General features: G+C 39.4%; 1 pseudogene; it reads left to right on the forward strand.

Annotated features, from left to right (window-relative positions):
- Positions 1 to 790: 790 nt before the first annotated feature.
- Positions 791 to 15065, forward strand: LOC126804459 (L-type lectin-domain containing receptor kinase IX.1-like; annotated as a pseudogene).
- Positions 15066 to 16980: the final 1915 nt, after the last annotated feature.

A 16980-nucleotide genomic window follows, 5' to 3' on the forward strand; every position in this document is an offset into this window, starting at 1 on the left:
AGAACCTAAAATATGGACTAATTGTTGTCACATCACAACAACATTTTTTTTAAGTCGGAACAATCCAAAGCTATCCCTAATTTGTGCTCCACCACCACGCCGACGCTCCAAACTCACCAAAACACCCCGCGTCCATCCCTCATCACCACATAATGCCACACAGACTGTCCTAGCGAGAATCGAGAGGAGAACACAGAAACACCGTAGAATGAGAAGATAGAGAGAGCCAAAACAAACAGAAGTTGTAAATGCTACAAACAACAACCCACAAAGGCCGCGGCACTCATCCTGATGCGCGAAGAGGCTATGCTGCAAAAGACAGCATAGCCTCTCACCATTTTGTTTTCTAATTCATTTATAAATTTGTAACACTTCAAAAGACATTAATAATTAGGAATATAGAACTTGATCTTAAACTAAAACGCCACTAAAACTATGTCAATATCGTGAGGAAGGAATCCATATATATTAACAATATTTTACTAGCTAGAACTATTGTCATAGACTTATAGTTCACTTCTGCATGTGAAAAAAAAAAAAAACTATTGGCATGTTCACCTGCACCTTGTGACTTTGCTTCATAGCTTACGTGTTCATAAAGTATGCTTTATCATGAGGGCATGAAGAAGAAAACGTACAATAGCTACCCAAAATAGAATCATTCTCTTTCATACAAAGAAGAAACCGTTAGCAGTTTAATTGGTTTTTCACGGGCAAGTATAAGAATGGGAAAAGAGAAGTATGTAGACTCCATATTATATACTGATTGGGAAATCTGAGAACAGTCGAACAGAAAAATCTACTCCCCACCGAGTGTAATGAAAACCAGTCCTGCAGCAGAGGAGGAGCAGTCTTACGAGGATTTTGTACCCTTTTGCAAATGGCAGAAACTTGAAGAATATGACATTCTCGAGATTCATTTACCAGGTAATTTAAATACCTCGATCTTATAGATGTTATGTTTTATGAGATATGATCCCTTTAACATTTTACAATCATCAAAATGTCCTTCATTCATTTCTACATTCTCTTGTACTTCTTCATGTAGGGTTCAAAAGACAAGATATTAGACTTCAATTCAACGATCAGGGAATCCTATCTATTAGCGGAAAGCAAGGTGGTAATGGTGATGAAAGTATTTCGATGACAACATCCATCCGCAGCCGCTTCCACAAAGATATCAGAATGTCTAGGAATTGCCGTGCAGAACAAATTCGGGCCAAGTTTTCACGTGGAATTCTATCCATAACTGTACCTAAGAAAGTTGTGAAGCTTTCAGAACAATCAGCTGAGAATTCTGAACAATCAGTTCACAACCTTTTGGGGTCCGTATTGACGCCAAATTTTAGCAAAGAGAACGCTCTGAAAATGGTGGTGGCTTCTCTAGCTATGGTTCTCGCAGGGTATGCAGTATATAGGTTATGCATCATATAAGAATACAAAGGAACACCCCGTCGCCTAAGGAACTCAATTGGTGTACAACAAATGAAACCAGAATTTAATAGACAAACTACGTTCTCAATTAAAAGTCTAGGATCGGACATGAAGCTGAGTAATTTACTTTCCCTTGTTATTAGGGCTAACCTTTCTTCTATATATTGATAAGCTGAAGAGAAACTCGCGCGGAGGTGGATCTCCTTAATCTTCATGGCCTTCTTATTTTGCCTTCCCAAAGGTCTATTAGTTTTCCTCTTCAAAGAAATGATAGGCTCATCCAACGTACTCTGAGGCCTAGATAAGCCCACTCTTCGTTTGGGAGAAAACCCTAGCAAAATTAAAATCAATGTTACAGAAGAATGCAATACATATTGAATAGGGAGAAGCATCATCTTTATTCATTGATAAGGAGGCCTTATATATAAGCATTACATTGAGTATCATGTAGATTCAGGGATTATATATCATTCATTATCTAGACTAACCTATCTTAATTAGAACAAGATACACCGGAAGATTATGAAGAGTAATTCTCCTACAACACTCCCCCTTATATTGCGATTCTAATGTGTCATGGTGTAATATTGTTGTCTTGGTAAAAACTTTTCCAAGCAAAACAAAAACCACTTGGGTAAAATAAAAACCTTGGTCGAAGGGAAAAAGAGCACAACGCACAAACTTCAGTTGAAGATAACATGTGGTATAGACTCCTCTTGAAGTCTGCAAAACAACTCCCCCTGATTGGTAACTCAATCTCGGAGTTTAAATAAATAGTGTATACGAACGCTCTTCACATTCTTCAAAAATAGCAATGGGTCAATGATTTGTATATAAAATCTCACTAAACATTCTTAAGTCAGAATTGTACACTTATCCGTACATAAATCAAAAGAAAGAGAATTGCATAACAACTCAAAACAAGAGTTTGCAATGAAAAACAGATTCGCACGTGGTATGACCTTCACACACTATCATAACTTCTTCGATAAAATAGGTATGGATGAACCGTAAACAATTATGGAAAGTAGACACCCGTGAATTTCCAGTGATATATGGCTCACAACCTAATTAATTCTGAGATGATCACAAAGCTCGGTCGAAGTTGACTCAACTGCAGTTTCTGGAGAGATCCATCCTATTTTACTAAAACAACTATAACTTAATATAATAGATATTGTCAAATGGTATGTGTCCCTAGAGAGTAGACACATAAGGCTTTCCAATGATACCAAGTTTACCATTTTCCAGCAAGTGAGCTGCCCTATAGGTCCCGTGGAAGTTGACCTACAAATCTGGGCAAATTCTGACATGACTTCATTATAGTGTCGTTTGTGTTGGAATATAGGATTTGATGTCATAAACATGTTGTGATCAAATATTGACATGTGTGTGGGCGCACTCAGCCATCATCTTGGCCTATGAGTTTAAACTGAATGAGGTGTCGAGTCATGTATATTACAACAAGTACATGCATACACATATTGTACTTAAATGTGGAGAATTTCATCTCTTAAGACTTATCATCGCTCATACAGCAAAAACACATCTTTTATGACTTCAACTGATTCATGGAATACTTATATTTATTAGTTTAACGTCCTTATTGTCTTTAGCCAGCCGATGAACAACATCATCAATAACGGTCATCACTTTCGAGACCTATTATTCTCAAAATCATTTCATTTTAAGTATAGCTGCATGCAATATTGTATATCCCCAGACAGTGATGGGTAAATTACTTACGTGTAACGAGGGCCCTAGCTATAAGCTTTAACTGCTTAATTGTCTTTCCTGCTCATGCTTTCATGCAGAATGAATATGGGGTTACGACGATGTCCAATCCCAACTATGCAATAAAAAGTTTTCGAAGTCATTCTCCTGCATTGTCAGGGTGGTGAACCCTGAGTTTTGAGCAAGTAACTTCGGAAAACAGTATTTGGCTCTTAGTTCATCAAGAGTCCATCACACTTCATTTTACTATTCCTACCTTAATCAAGTTATCGCACTCTGTGGTCTGGAGGCACTTGAATTAGGTGAAAACCAATCCACTTAGGGTTTTTATCTACATCTCTTAACTTAGTCCTAATAGAGATGACATGTGACCACAAGTTGCAAATTCAGTTATTTTGGAAACCACCTAACTGACAAGGTATTATGAGGACAAACCGTCTCATATTTGATTCTAGAGCATTTTGCTAGAGAGTTTGCGCCATAAGGTGAGTCTAAACTCTTCTCTTTCTCACTACGCCTAACAAAGGTATAACCGATAGGATTTATATTTGTGGTGTTGGCATTACCTGACCAATGACCTATCTCTTTGTTAAAACTGGATCCTACGACTTTCCAGGAGGCTGTGGCGGTGACATGGGTCGATCATTACCATCAATTCCTGCCGGATAGCACTTTCCATGTAAGCAAATCTACAATGTTAGAATTTTGCTTCAACATAGTATGTATGTATGGTTCGACATCAAACTCTTTCAACATCGTCATTCTTCGAGATCTCTCATTTAGATCAGTATTGACATTGAGGCGTCCCCCAATAATAACCATCATCCAAGAAAACAGACGAGTGTGTATCATTGATCATAGATCAAGTTGTGCCATAACTCGCATTCAACAAGTATTATCGAACCAAGTGGTCTCTCTGCACTTCGTAAGAGCCACGGTCTAGTGACACCATCTACCACATTTGCGGAGTCACCACGTCACCAACAAAGAGTGACTACATGTCCATTTGTCGGACATCAATCCTTATAGGCATAGTTGCAGCATGTATCTCTAATCTAGTCACTTCCATTTATAGGACTATTAGGAACATGATGAGGCATAGTGGGACAAACCACGACAAAAATCAAATCGTTGAACTTTGAATGAACTTGTTCTTCTCTCCCCCTAACGACGGAGAGACTGGCCCATCAAAAGTGACTAAACGAGATCACATGTTAAGGTCTTTATATAAGCGGACATAGATTGGAAGTTCATGTCTTATTCAAGATGAAATTCAACATCAAATAACCCATCATTATGCCCTTGTGAAGGCACAATTTGGCACATAAAATATGTGGACGATAAACCGTTAACATAATCCGTTAACAAACATGCATATTGTTAGGCTCGAAACACTAACATGCGAATCGTTTCAACCGTAACATCAATAATGGTGATATAAATGGATACCGTAAAACAAGACACACTACAAGCTGTAGCTTATGGTTCGAATTGTTGGTTCGTTGGAAGCCTAGGCACATCAACAAGTAATACTGAACCTCTGTTTTACACTTCCTTGAATGGTTCATTGACTTTTCGAAACCCGAATGCTACAAATTTTTAGGAGCAAGTAAACATGGGTGTTAGGAATCCAATGCCATCAGTTGCACTATCGTAACTGGTCAGAAAGTACCGAATCGGCAGAAATAAACGCCAGAGGTCAGTGAACACTTGTGTCAAGCGGTTCACCATGATCCAAGTCTCTAATGGGCTCAAAATTTGGGAGTATGCAGCCTTAGATGTTAGGAATCTGTGACCGCAACTCCGCAAGTATCACCTCAATAGCCCACTGAAAAGTAGGTGAAATGGTCCTCACAATGACAAGTCCGCAATCTGTAAATCCTGAAACTTTATGCTTTTTCAACTTTTGTCATTGTTTGGGTGCTCCATAACATCTAAGTGTTATGGTTTGAGTTTAACATGATATATGTATCATCACAATATATTTATCCTCAAAGTGAATCATGATAAGCCAATTTCGACTTCCATCTTATGTCACATTCTCTTTAGCGTAGGAGGGTATATGTCACTCCAAAACTTTGCTAGAGAATAGGCTTGGAGATTGAGTACAGTCAATGTGAGCCCCTACATTTTTTCGTCATTTATTTATATATAGAACACGCTAGCCGACATTTTTATGAGATGTCAACATTTTAGTTTACTATTTTGTGTTCAACTATGCGTTGTTGTGAGCGCGGAAGTATTCGTGAAATTTTTTTCTGACGCTCGATTTAATTCATATGAATTTTTAAAGTTTTCGTATATTAGAAATGTTCTCATTTTAAAATCTAAAACCGTCAATATTAAATCGACTGATCTCAGCCATTGGTTTGGATCTACTTAAGGGCCTAAGCCCATTTCTCACTTTGGCTCTCCTCCTTCTTACTCTCTCTCGGGCTCTCTCTCTCTCTCTCTCTCTCTCTTCCCCTACGAACCTGAAAAAAAAACTGGCTTTGCCGCCATGCTTGCGCCGCCGTCAGGCCGACCATGGCCTCACCGCTACCACCAAAATGTTCCACTTCTCTTCCTCTTCCTCACGCACCAATTGCATGTGAGATTCAAGCCGGATCTCTGCCAAATCGAAAATTGGGCAGATTGTGCCCTTTAAGCTCACGGTGAGATTCTGAACTCCGACGAGTTTTATGCCCTTCATGTTGGTAAGTCTAGTCTCTTCTCCTCATACCCAACTCGTTTCTACCCTTGATTTCATTATTTTGATACTAATTTGAGGATTTTCCTTCCTGATTTCCCTGTCCTCCTCCGCTGTAACGTTGCGAGCTCCGGCGATATCAACCTTTGAACTAGGCGATGGGACGAGCATGATGAGCACCTAGCAGCAGATGCCTTGGTTTGGCAGTAGCAACTTGAGGCCGAGCTCGAGGGAGCACAAAAGCTCCGACTTCAGATCAGCGACTTTTAGAGGTAGCAATCCTACCTCGTTTACTTTGATTCTTCTGATTTTGAACTGTTTGGGATGTTGTGATCCTTATTTTGGTTGTGCATGTTGGATTTGGTTGCCTAGAAACTGGATTCCAAGTCGGAATCCTTAATCAAAGATGTAAGGGTAACTCCCTTGGTTTTTACAAGTTTACTGTATATGTGAAAACACTGAAATGTCCCTGACAGAATTACTGTCTTCAAATTACTGTTTTACTGTGTTCCCCATTTCTTATTGTCAGTGGTTTATATTTTTATTCAGCCTTGTAGCTTCGAGTTGATAGGTAGTCGACACGTCGGCCCCAACGTGTCGGCTGCTTATTAATCCGGGACTACGGCGAATATTGTTGCATTCCGGTCCCAGAAAAGGTCCCGGGGTGTGACAGTCAATGAAAGGTCATAGAGGGAGCTTATGCACATGATAATGCATAGATTACATCTCCATTACTTTGGAGGATTTTTATTGATCCGTATAACATCTTTGCTCAAAAGGATAGCCTAAATGAGTCATCGATTCATTATTCCGAATCATAGTATCGTGAAAGAATACGATTCACACTATTTTGACTCATGAGATGCGCTACATCATTAGAAGCGATACATAAGAACTCGTTCACAATGAGTTTGTAAGTGATAAATAATGTTGACACAAGGATTGTCTTCAAGTAGTTTATCGTCTCACCAATTATTATATATGGTATCCTTGTGAATTCATCAACGTAGACAACTACTATGACAAAGACCATTTCATAGGTTCAATTGCTCTCTTGATGCATAAAAGCATGCGACTTGAATCATAATACTGTAAGACATTTAAACTCGAGCTCCTAAACCTCTCTTGATTCTATGTGTGATGATCTCGTCATCATAGTCACAATGGATTAAAACTAAATCCATTAATAGCTTTCATTTAGCTATGCACTCAACGTCTCATTAACATATTCATAAACAAGAATATATAGACAAGTAGTCGTATGTTAAGACATAAATATCACAAAATAAAGCTCGGTAAGTGCACTGATATAGCCCAGAATGGTTGCTTAATGTTTACTTAAGGGTTTTAGACATGAGTGATTTGACATGAAAATATCATGCATATACACTATAGATCCAAATACAAGGATTGGTGTTGCCTACACATACCCAAAAAAGGTTTCTGGCATTAAAAAAATAGAGTCAAATAGGCTAGGAGTTCGTGAGGAGGCCATGTGGGGGATGCTGCGGAGGCCGTGTGGGGGCTATGAAGGGTTTGCGGGAGGCCTGCAGGGGGTTGCAGGATGCCTAGGGGGCCGAGACAAGAGCTTGGCCAATTTTTGATGCCATTAGGGGTAAAATTGGGCGGCACACGGAACATCTTAGCGATACTGCAAAGGCCGTAGCTCGTGAACCTATTATAGTTTGCCACTCTCCTAATCTTGTACGAGCGTTAGTTCAATTCGAGCTTTGTGAAAACATCACCATATTTTGAAACGATGGAATATATAGTGCATTATATGGCGTGTAACACTACAAATCATCACCAAAATAAAGGGGAAACATGTTATAACAAGACATCAATCAAGGCTTCATCATGCCAATGAGACATAAATATGCTACAACAAGCATTGTCGGTTCGAAATAAAGCCAAGAGAAAATGCTCATGGCACGAAGTCCTTCGGCGTTTTGCAATGCTAGTTTACAAAGTGTTGATCAAAATCAATAGATGATGACCTAATCCGCCAAAGATTATGGAGAACCGAAACAAATGTATAATAATAACATCAAGGATCATACAAGTATGCATTGCGCCACACAAAGATCGTGTAAGCCGGACTTATGCCACAATTTAAACCATGGACTTATGTAGGTAGTGCCATTAGTATGTAATGCGTTATATTGCATTAACACATTGCTTTTGGTAATGAAACCATAAATGCATCGAGACATTCTCGTATGTTTGTTTACTTGAACTACATGAGAATTTTATAGCCAACAATTGGATTGAGATCTTGACCATGAGCCAATTTAAAGTGTAATGACTAAGTAACTGTAGTCACACTTGTGCGGTGAATACATTCACAAAAACTTGGGAAAATACACGGATTTGTAGTCATTCAGACTATTAACCGAAGCATTTATGCCCCATTATTTTCTTTTACTAACCGCAATGTATAATTGCTTTAAAAATCTGTAATAGTGAGAATATATTCTCATGGTCTTCCATATAATAAGTGTCTTGTTTCAAGAACTTCTCATATCTACCACTTGTATATTTTGACCATTATGTTTATGTCTTTCAATGAAACGATGTTGCACCAAAGGAAATTAATCCGGACTAGGTGCATAAACACATCCAACATGAAAATGCCAAATTTCAAGCGCATGTTACGGTCAACAAGAGGGAAGATTTATTATGTATCAATATACGACACAATTTCGAAGTACTAAATTGGAGGTCAAGTCCCAAATTATGGTAACTGAATTCAATAAATCGTGACAAATTCCGTCATAATGGTATAAGTGACAATTTCAGTCACAAATCGGTGGTATAAGTGACAATTTCTATCGCAAACCAATGTTTGTCTCATTTTTTCGAACTCGTAGCTACACACAACGACTACGAATGGTAACAACAACACTCCCAGCTGCTTCTAAAACTCGGTACCAGGGGAATCATATCCCTGTATACCACCCGAGAAGTGAAAAAATCGGGTTGAAAAGGAAATGGAGGTTGAAAGTCCCCGATGAAAGACAAAATTTAGAGGAATTTAAATTTGCATGAAAGCAGCAACGTTAATTAAAACATACTTGTTTGTTTGCCAAATAAACAACGTATAAGTGTTGCTCTTGCTTAATTCCACGATCATGCTTGAATCCACGAATATACGTCGCGAAGTCACTCTTGCCATTCGATTTTGTATCGTCATGTGATAAATTGCACCAAAATGAAAACATATGATTAATTTAAATCTATCACATAAATAAAACAGTAAAATTCAAATCAAATTACTGAGGGTGAAAACCACTTTTTATCACCATGCCCCTGTTTTTACTAATTTATCGAGAGATAAAACTCTCTCTTTGTCGTTGTCCAGTTGGAGAATACCGACCGGGTTGGATATGCAAATTCGGGTTGCGCTCTCAGCTGCATAACAAATGGTGATGTCGGGCGGTGGGCTACCAGAGGTAGCAGGTGGAGCGGTTATGCGCGCCGGCAATTGGGAAACGTCGGTTATTGATAGCGACGTCGAAAGAAGGAGGCCGATGTTCTCGTCAGGTCTGCAAGAAGGAGCAGCGTCATCGACGAGCTGCGATTTGGATGCTGCAGACGTGGAGGCTCGCTGGCAGGGGTGACCTCAATAGATCGGAGAAGAAGTGGGGTGCCCATAACAATATTCTGGGTGCCCATGTCAAGAACGATTTCTATTTTTTTTTCGTTTTCTTTTCCGCGATTTTTTTTCATGACAGAAGGAACTTATGTCTTCTTCTGTCGAATTATTTTCTTGACAGAAGGAATTTTTTCAGAAATTAGGGTTCTAGAACTATGAACTCATGGTTAGAACTACGTGCTGATAACGTGTTACAGAAGAATGCAATATGCATCAAATAGGGAGAAACATCATCTTTATTCATTGATAAGGAGGCCTTATATATAGACATTACATTGAGTATCATGTAGATTCAGAGATTATATATCTTTCCTTATCTAGACCAACCTATACTAATTAGGACAAGATACACCTGAAGATTACATTGAGTAATTCTCCTACAACAATCAAATTGATTTTCAATGTGTGATTTTGCTCATACTTTAGCTAGAGTGCATATAATAAGTAATTACTTCAATGATAGGAAATATATTGAAGCAAAATTTTATGACTGCTTATTTATATTCCAAGTTGGATGAGATATATATATATATATATATAAAGTCACTTTTGCTAGAGTTTCGGCACTATGAGAGAACTACGTAGCAAGTTTAAAATTAATATTTTCACATAAACTTGCTACGCAATTCTCTCATAGAAATATGACGATATAGGCTATGTTTGGCAACCCATATTGGCATTGTATTAGGATAATTAATGAATTTGATTAGGATAAGATTGGATTTCCAATAATGCTTTCAAGTGTTTGGTAAAGAGGATTTGAGCTGGAATGTATATCCCCATTTCAATTGAGAAGTGAGAAATGGACTGTACACTTCATCCTTACAGTTGTGTTTGTTTGGTCAGATATGTAACAGAAAAGGAGCAAAATAAATAAATCCAATCTGGTGTTTGGTGATTCAGATTGCAACCGGATAGACAATTTAATTCTTGTCAAGGTTGTATGTCATCTCCTGCTGTAGAGGTGATAGAGCGTTAATTAAAGCGTCTATAATAAACCCTGTAAAACATAATCGTTAGTATAGAATAAGCAGAGATCGTTCTTTCCGGGGAATTGAAAGGAACTCTAAACTTTTTGTGTTAACATATAATGGGGGGTTCGCGATTGATTATTAACTACTAAAATAAAACCTAAATTACTATTTACATGATCGACTTCTCTTTAACAAACTTAAACCAAATTTACTATTACACCACATAATTACAAGTTTGAACCTATCATGCATTCTAATTCGACCAATTACATACTTTTTAGACACCAATATATACAATTAGAGCCTTAGGGGATGATCTAATCATGTAAGATTTCAATTAACATTTAGATTGACTTAAGGCCTAATCTAAATTTGCATGCAATAGAATTCAATAATACTTAGAGTAGAAATCAAACAAGATTACATTTAAGCACCAAATATTTGTTGGAGACATGTTTCATGTGTGGCGTCACCCACCATGGTTTCACATGCAAATTTCCAGAAATTTTACCACTTTTAATCAACACAAACCGAACCTACTTAGGGCATGATTCAATTTGTGTCAATATGGTTGATGAATCTAGCACTCAACACAATCTTAGGGATTACATCCAAGCACTAAATTCATATGCACATATCTCAAAATTATCTAAAAGTATGAGAAAGATGATTAGAACACAACAATAGAAATACAAACTTCAATAATTATAAGAACATAGATTCGGCATAGTCTCAAAAACATATCAAATACAATCTGAAAATTCTAAAACAAATACAAAACCAATATTTCCACATAAATAACAACTTACAATCTTCATAGACAAAAAATTGTAGATTAACACAAATAGACGAAGCCATGGAGATGAATTGCGAGAATCACACGTTGTAGAAACCTTGGAGGTGTGTCTTCAATGGCGAAACTCGGTGGAGATGATGATAGTTTTGGGGTGGACAACTTGACTAATTTGTGAGGGAAGTTTATGGTGGTGTTTTGGTAGAGTTTTGGCTCTTGAATGCTAATGAGAAGTCATGATTTTTCTTTGTGAATGATGTGCTATTTATAGAAGAGTTTTGGCTCTTTAAATATTATAGCTTGGAATTTTTCTCCTCGATTTCTTTCACTTCTTTTTGTCATTGGTGGGTGCAATCTCCTTTGATAAATTCATTCTTTTTCTTCTTTTTTGGTGTCTCATTCTTTCTCTTTTGCATTATCTATTTTTATTCTCTTCCATTTTCTTTCTCCCAAGCTTCATTCAAAATGATATTGTCAATATATCTCGAGAGGGGGATGCTTTTATTGACAACCAGTTTCTCCGCCTCACCAAAAGCACACAAGACCAGGAGAAATTTATGAATGTTGGTCGAGCCATACACCTACAATCGACCCTTCCTCCTCCGAGACAATTCCACCGGAAAGCTCTCCGACTTCACCACAACTTTCATCTTTTCAATATATGGGTCCGATTATGAACAACCATCCCAATGGTTCTTGCAATGGAACCAATAGCACACTAGGATATGGTGACCGTATCGGCCTTCCCTCCGATCATCAATTCCCATTTGTGGCGGTGGAATTTAACATATACAAGACACAACAACACACTTTACGCGGTATGGATAAAGGTATCGAAGGCCATACGGGATATCATGTTGGCATTGTTGGAGAGGAGAGATCTCACATTTAAGAAGTGACAAAGAAAATAAAGCTTATAAGTGAGTGGATAATAATCAATTGTATCGAGGCCTTTTGTGATTAAAACCCAACGCCTGTGAGGTGACTAAATTGAGACAGTATCGGTACAGTTGGTCCACGGGCCACGCTTGTCGCTGTTTAATATGGTATAAGAGCGGATCCCTCTCCAGTCGCGCCTCCAATCTGTCGTGGGTCCGAGTTGGGTGCCACTTTGTCATGGGCCCAAGATAAGTGTCATTATCATGTCATCGGAGAGTTTCTGATTAGATGATCACCAAGTGTCGTTGGTTACTGAACCTTGGTTTATTTCGTCCCAGTATGTGGGATGTTAATCTGTCACGTGCATACCTAAAAATTAGGTTGCACGTGAGGGGGCGTGTTGGAGAGAAGAGATCTCACATCTAAGAAGTGACAAAGAAAATAAAGCTTATAAGTGAGTGGATAATAATCAATTGTATCGAGGCCTTTTGTGATTAAAACCCAACACCTGTGAGGTGACTAAGTTGAGACAGTATCGGTACAGTTGGTCAACGGGCCACGCTTGTCGCTGTTTAACAGTCATCGACGTCAACACTGTGAATTCCTTCACTACCAAGCCATGGAACGGTAGTATTGAAGAGGGACACATCAACAATGTCACGATTAGTTATAATTCGATTAATTCCAACACAAACAATCTGAGTGTAGAGTTCACAACCATCGTCAATGGCACACAACAGATGGACTATCTTTTTTACGAGGTTGATTTGAAACAGTACTTACCCAATTGGGTCATTGTGGGGTTCTTTGCTTCAACAGGTTCAAATACTGCTTCATTACATAAGATCATCTCGTGGAGTTTTAGTTCAACTCTTGTGGTTGATGATGAGACTGATGAGAGTGCAAGGGACAACACGGTAGCTGTTACACCCTCGCTAATGCTATAGGCAGGGGCGCGCAGGGTATGGTTTCACCTTGCACCTTGTCCATGCGTGGGAAGCTTAAAGCAGGGAGTAGGAGCGTAGGAACAAGACAGAGAACAAGTGCAGACCCGTGCGGAGCTATTAGCCTCGCTAGCAGTGAGGCTAGCCTCAGTGGAAGACAGGGAGATTAGCCTCGCTAGCATGCGGGGATATTAGCCTCACCAGAAACAGCGCAGGCAGACTGACTTGAAGGCAACATAGACCCAAGCAGGGATGACCCGAAGGCAACGCAGATCCATGCAGGGATATTAGCCTTGCCAGCAGTAGCAGTGGCGGAGGGCAGTGCAGGCAAATTAGTCTCATTAGGCAGTTGCAGACCGTGCAGGCAGTTAGCCTTGTCAACAGGCGGTTGCGGGGATATTAGCCTCGTCTGCAGGGACAGTTGCAGAGCAGGGATAATGGCAGTTACAGGGGCTTTATGGGAGGTTACTTGGCTGCTTAGTGGGCGGTTATCAAGGGCAGTTGATGCACGATTTGAGGGGCAGTTACTTGGGCAGTTGCAGGCCTTGGCAAAACATGCAAGCTGCCACCTCGTCTTGACAGTTAATAAACCTAGTAGTGGGGGCTGTCCACTATACCTATAGTTAAGGCATGCATGACATGTGTCCTAGGGAAGTTGGGGATGTCAACTTCCATGCAGATTAGTAGGTTTAAATAGTTGTGGGTTACTGCATGAGACTTTGGGGGAAGAAGACTTGTAAAGGTCCATGCTAGAATTGTAGGATTGTACTTTGAATTCATCAATGAAAACGGAGCAATAGTTCCACAAATCGAGTGTGTGTGTTTGCATGATTCTAACCCCCGCACATTTGGGAAACACTTGTGTGTAGAGTGACTTGTGAGTTTGGAGCTAATCGCTCATAAGGGTAATTATAACGTAGAGATTCCGCTGCGTAGAAGGAAGGCTAGCTGGGATTGATCACCCTAGCGCCATCATAGGTAGAAGGCAGGCGAGAAAAATTAGCTTGCGCACGGTGGGCATATATTGCACGTGATACCTGTGACAGTAGCTGTGTTTAAATCTGACTCCGGTAATGACAATAAGGGACTGGTGTTTTTGTTGGGAGTGGGTGCATGTATTATTCTAGTTGTTGGACTGGCTTTGGCTTGCTTTATTTGGACGAAGAAAGAAGCAATGGAAAGTGATGAAGATTCTACGTTTAGTGACGAAGAATTTGAACAGGGAACTGGTCCGAGGAAGCTTACTTATGGAGAATTAGTCCGTGTAATTGGTAACTTTTAGGAGGAAGAAAAGCTCGGACAAGGAGGATTTGGGGGGGTGGGGGGGGGTTATAGGAGTTTCATTAGTGATTTGAACTCCTATGTTGCTGTTAAGAGGATATCTAGAGGATCTACAAGGAATCAAGGAGTTTGCAACAGAAGTAAGAATTATCAGTAGACTTGGGCATCAGAATCTGGTGAAACTCATAGGTTGGTGCCATAAAAAGGAAGAGCTCCTACTTGTATACGAGTTCATGCCCAACTGCAGCTTAGATTCACATTTGTTCAAAGAGAAAAGCTTGTTGACTTGGGAGACATGGTACAAAATAGCTCAAGGCTTGGCCTTCGGGTTGCTCTATCTACACGAAGGATGGGAGCAATGTGTGCTGCACAGATATATCAAATCTAGCAATGTTATGTTGGATTCCGATTTCAATGCAAAACTTGGGGACTTTGGAGCTCGGCTGGTGGATCATGGGAAACAATCAGAAACGACAGTTTTGGCTGGAACAATGGGATACATGGCTCCTGAATGTCTAACCACTGGGATGTCTATAGCTTTGGGGTCGTTGCTTTAGAGATAGCTTTTGGTAGAAAATCCATAGATCCCAAGCTGGGTGCAGATCAAATCAATATTGTCGAATGGGTTTGGAAGGTTTATGGAAAAGGGAAGGTAATCCCAGCAGCTGACCCAAAACTCTGATTGTGAGGGTGAGTCTTCTAGCAAAGTTTTTAACACATGTTCCTCATAGATTGCTGCACCTTCCACAACAAAATCCATTGCACAATTTTTCATCACACAAATAGCTACTCATTCGTGAGTCAAACTCAAGGTCTTTCGATTACAAAGAAATTATTGCCACTAAATACCATGTAATCTATGTGTTATTGTTTCTGTTAACTGATTCTGATTCTAAGTTTTGAAGTTTTAATTTTAAATTGGGTGTTGCTAAATGTACCCAGGAAAGTTCTAAATATACCCAGCAACAATATTTTGTGTACAAATATTCCAATTTGTCCTTTATTTTGCTACGCTCAACAAGCAAATTCAAATTCCAACAAACGCAAATTTTTCTTGACATAAACTTATCACAAAACTGACAAAATAAAAGTTTTTAATCAAGGAGAAACCTAGAGCACTAGTCTTGTTATTTGATTTCATCTTACATGTTTATGAGCAATGATCCTCTTCTCTTACATATATATGCCCATTTTGTTCTTATTTTTTGCGTGTGTTTTTCTTATACTCGCCACATCAATCTCAATTCTCAAGCATAATTTAGGAACGATCGAATGAATAGAAAACATAAAATAATAGAGCACAATGCTTCATCCATAAATTGATCTATGTTTGATGTGTTTTAACTTTTATAACTTATTCAGCAAATCTTGTTGGAAGAATCGAAATGAGATAACGAATGGATGAAACTTTTTTTGATACTTATAATCTCTTATGCTCCATATCTAGATGGTGAATGTACTTGCACCAATGAATTGAATCCTTTTTGAAATACAGGTGTTTGGGCCTAAAATAATACTCCGGTATTATCTAGACTACTTAGGCTCGTGGACCGGTTATTTGGGAAAAATATATCACAAAGCAAGATTACCTGCCGTATTGGAATAGATTTAGGGACTATCGCCGTATAGAATCTGAGTTGATTAAGGAAGGTAAATCTAAATCAACTAGGAGGTTCTCAAGACTTGATTCGCAAGAAAGAACAAGTTGTGTTTTCTATATAAAGGGGTTGAATGCACAGAATAACACACGCAACGTCAAACAAACTATCGCGCAACCGCATAGTCAAAATCTCCCCACGGAGTAAAAGTCCGATTCGCTTCGGCAACCAAGTCTCCCATCGGAGTGGAGCTACCCAGATGCACGCCTCGCGCTGCATGTAGCAACAAGTCCGGTTAACTCCGGCAATTCGAGTCAAGTCCATCGAGTCGCTGGCCTAGCTTCTAGCAAATCCAAAAGTCTGCACTAGTCAGCAAATTCCATTCGCGAGAGAGTCCTGCTATTAACAACACAGTATAAGCTCTGCTTTTCCCCAAGCGGTCAAAAGTAAGATCGGCCATCTACTTGAGGTGGAGTGAAAGGTACCTAGCAACTCCGGTTGTGTATAGGTCATTCGAACTTCAGCGGTTTATCAGCAACTGCGGAGCAATCATTTGAGAAGAAGACAGTACGTGGAGCGCGATCATTGTCAAACAAAGCAACAGTTGTACCTAACTCAAAGGTACTGGCACGCCAACAACAACAGAGAACGAAGGGCTGAACCGTCTAGGGTTCGGTACCGGGGCCTACTGATTCTTCTCTGAGGAGGATCCGTTTTCCCAGCTCGAACAACAGGATTCATCAATAGTTTTGCTCAGGCTTTTATTCAATGAAGGTGAAGCATCTGTGTTTGCGTTGTTGGGTTCGTCATTAGAATTAAGGATAAAGTTGGAAAATAATTAAATGCTGAATTTTGATTAGGGGTGGGCATAAAAAACGGAAATCCCGATCTCGTCCTGATCCCGTCCCGAAATTCTTAAGGACGGGACGGGACGGAGGTCTAAAAACGTTTGTCCCGTCCCGATCCCGTCCCGTTTCATAATAGTGGGATGGGACGTGG

Source organism: Argentina anserina, chromosome 1 (assembly GCF_933775445.1).
Source record: "Argentina anserina chromosome 1, drPotAnse1.1, whole genome shotgun sequence".
In the NCBI taxonomy this organism is placed as follows: domain Eukaryota; kingdom Viridiplantae; phylum Streptophyta; class Magnoliopsida; order Rosales; family Rosaceae; genus Argentina; species Argentina anserina.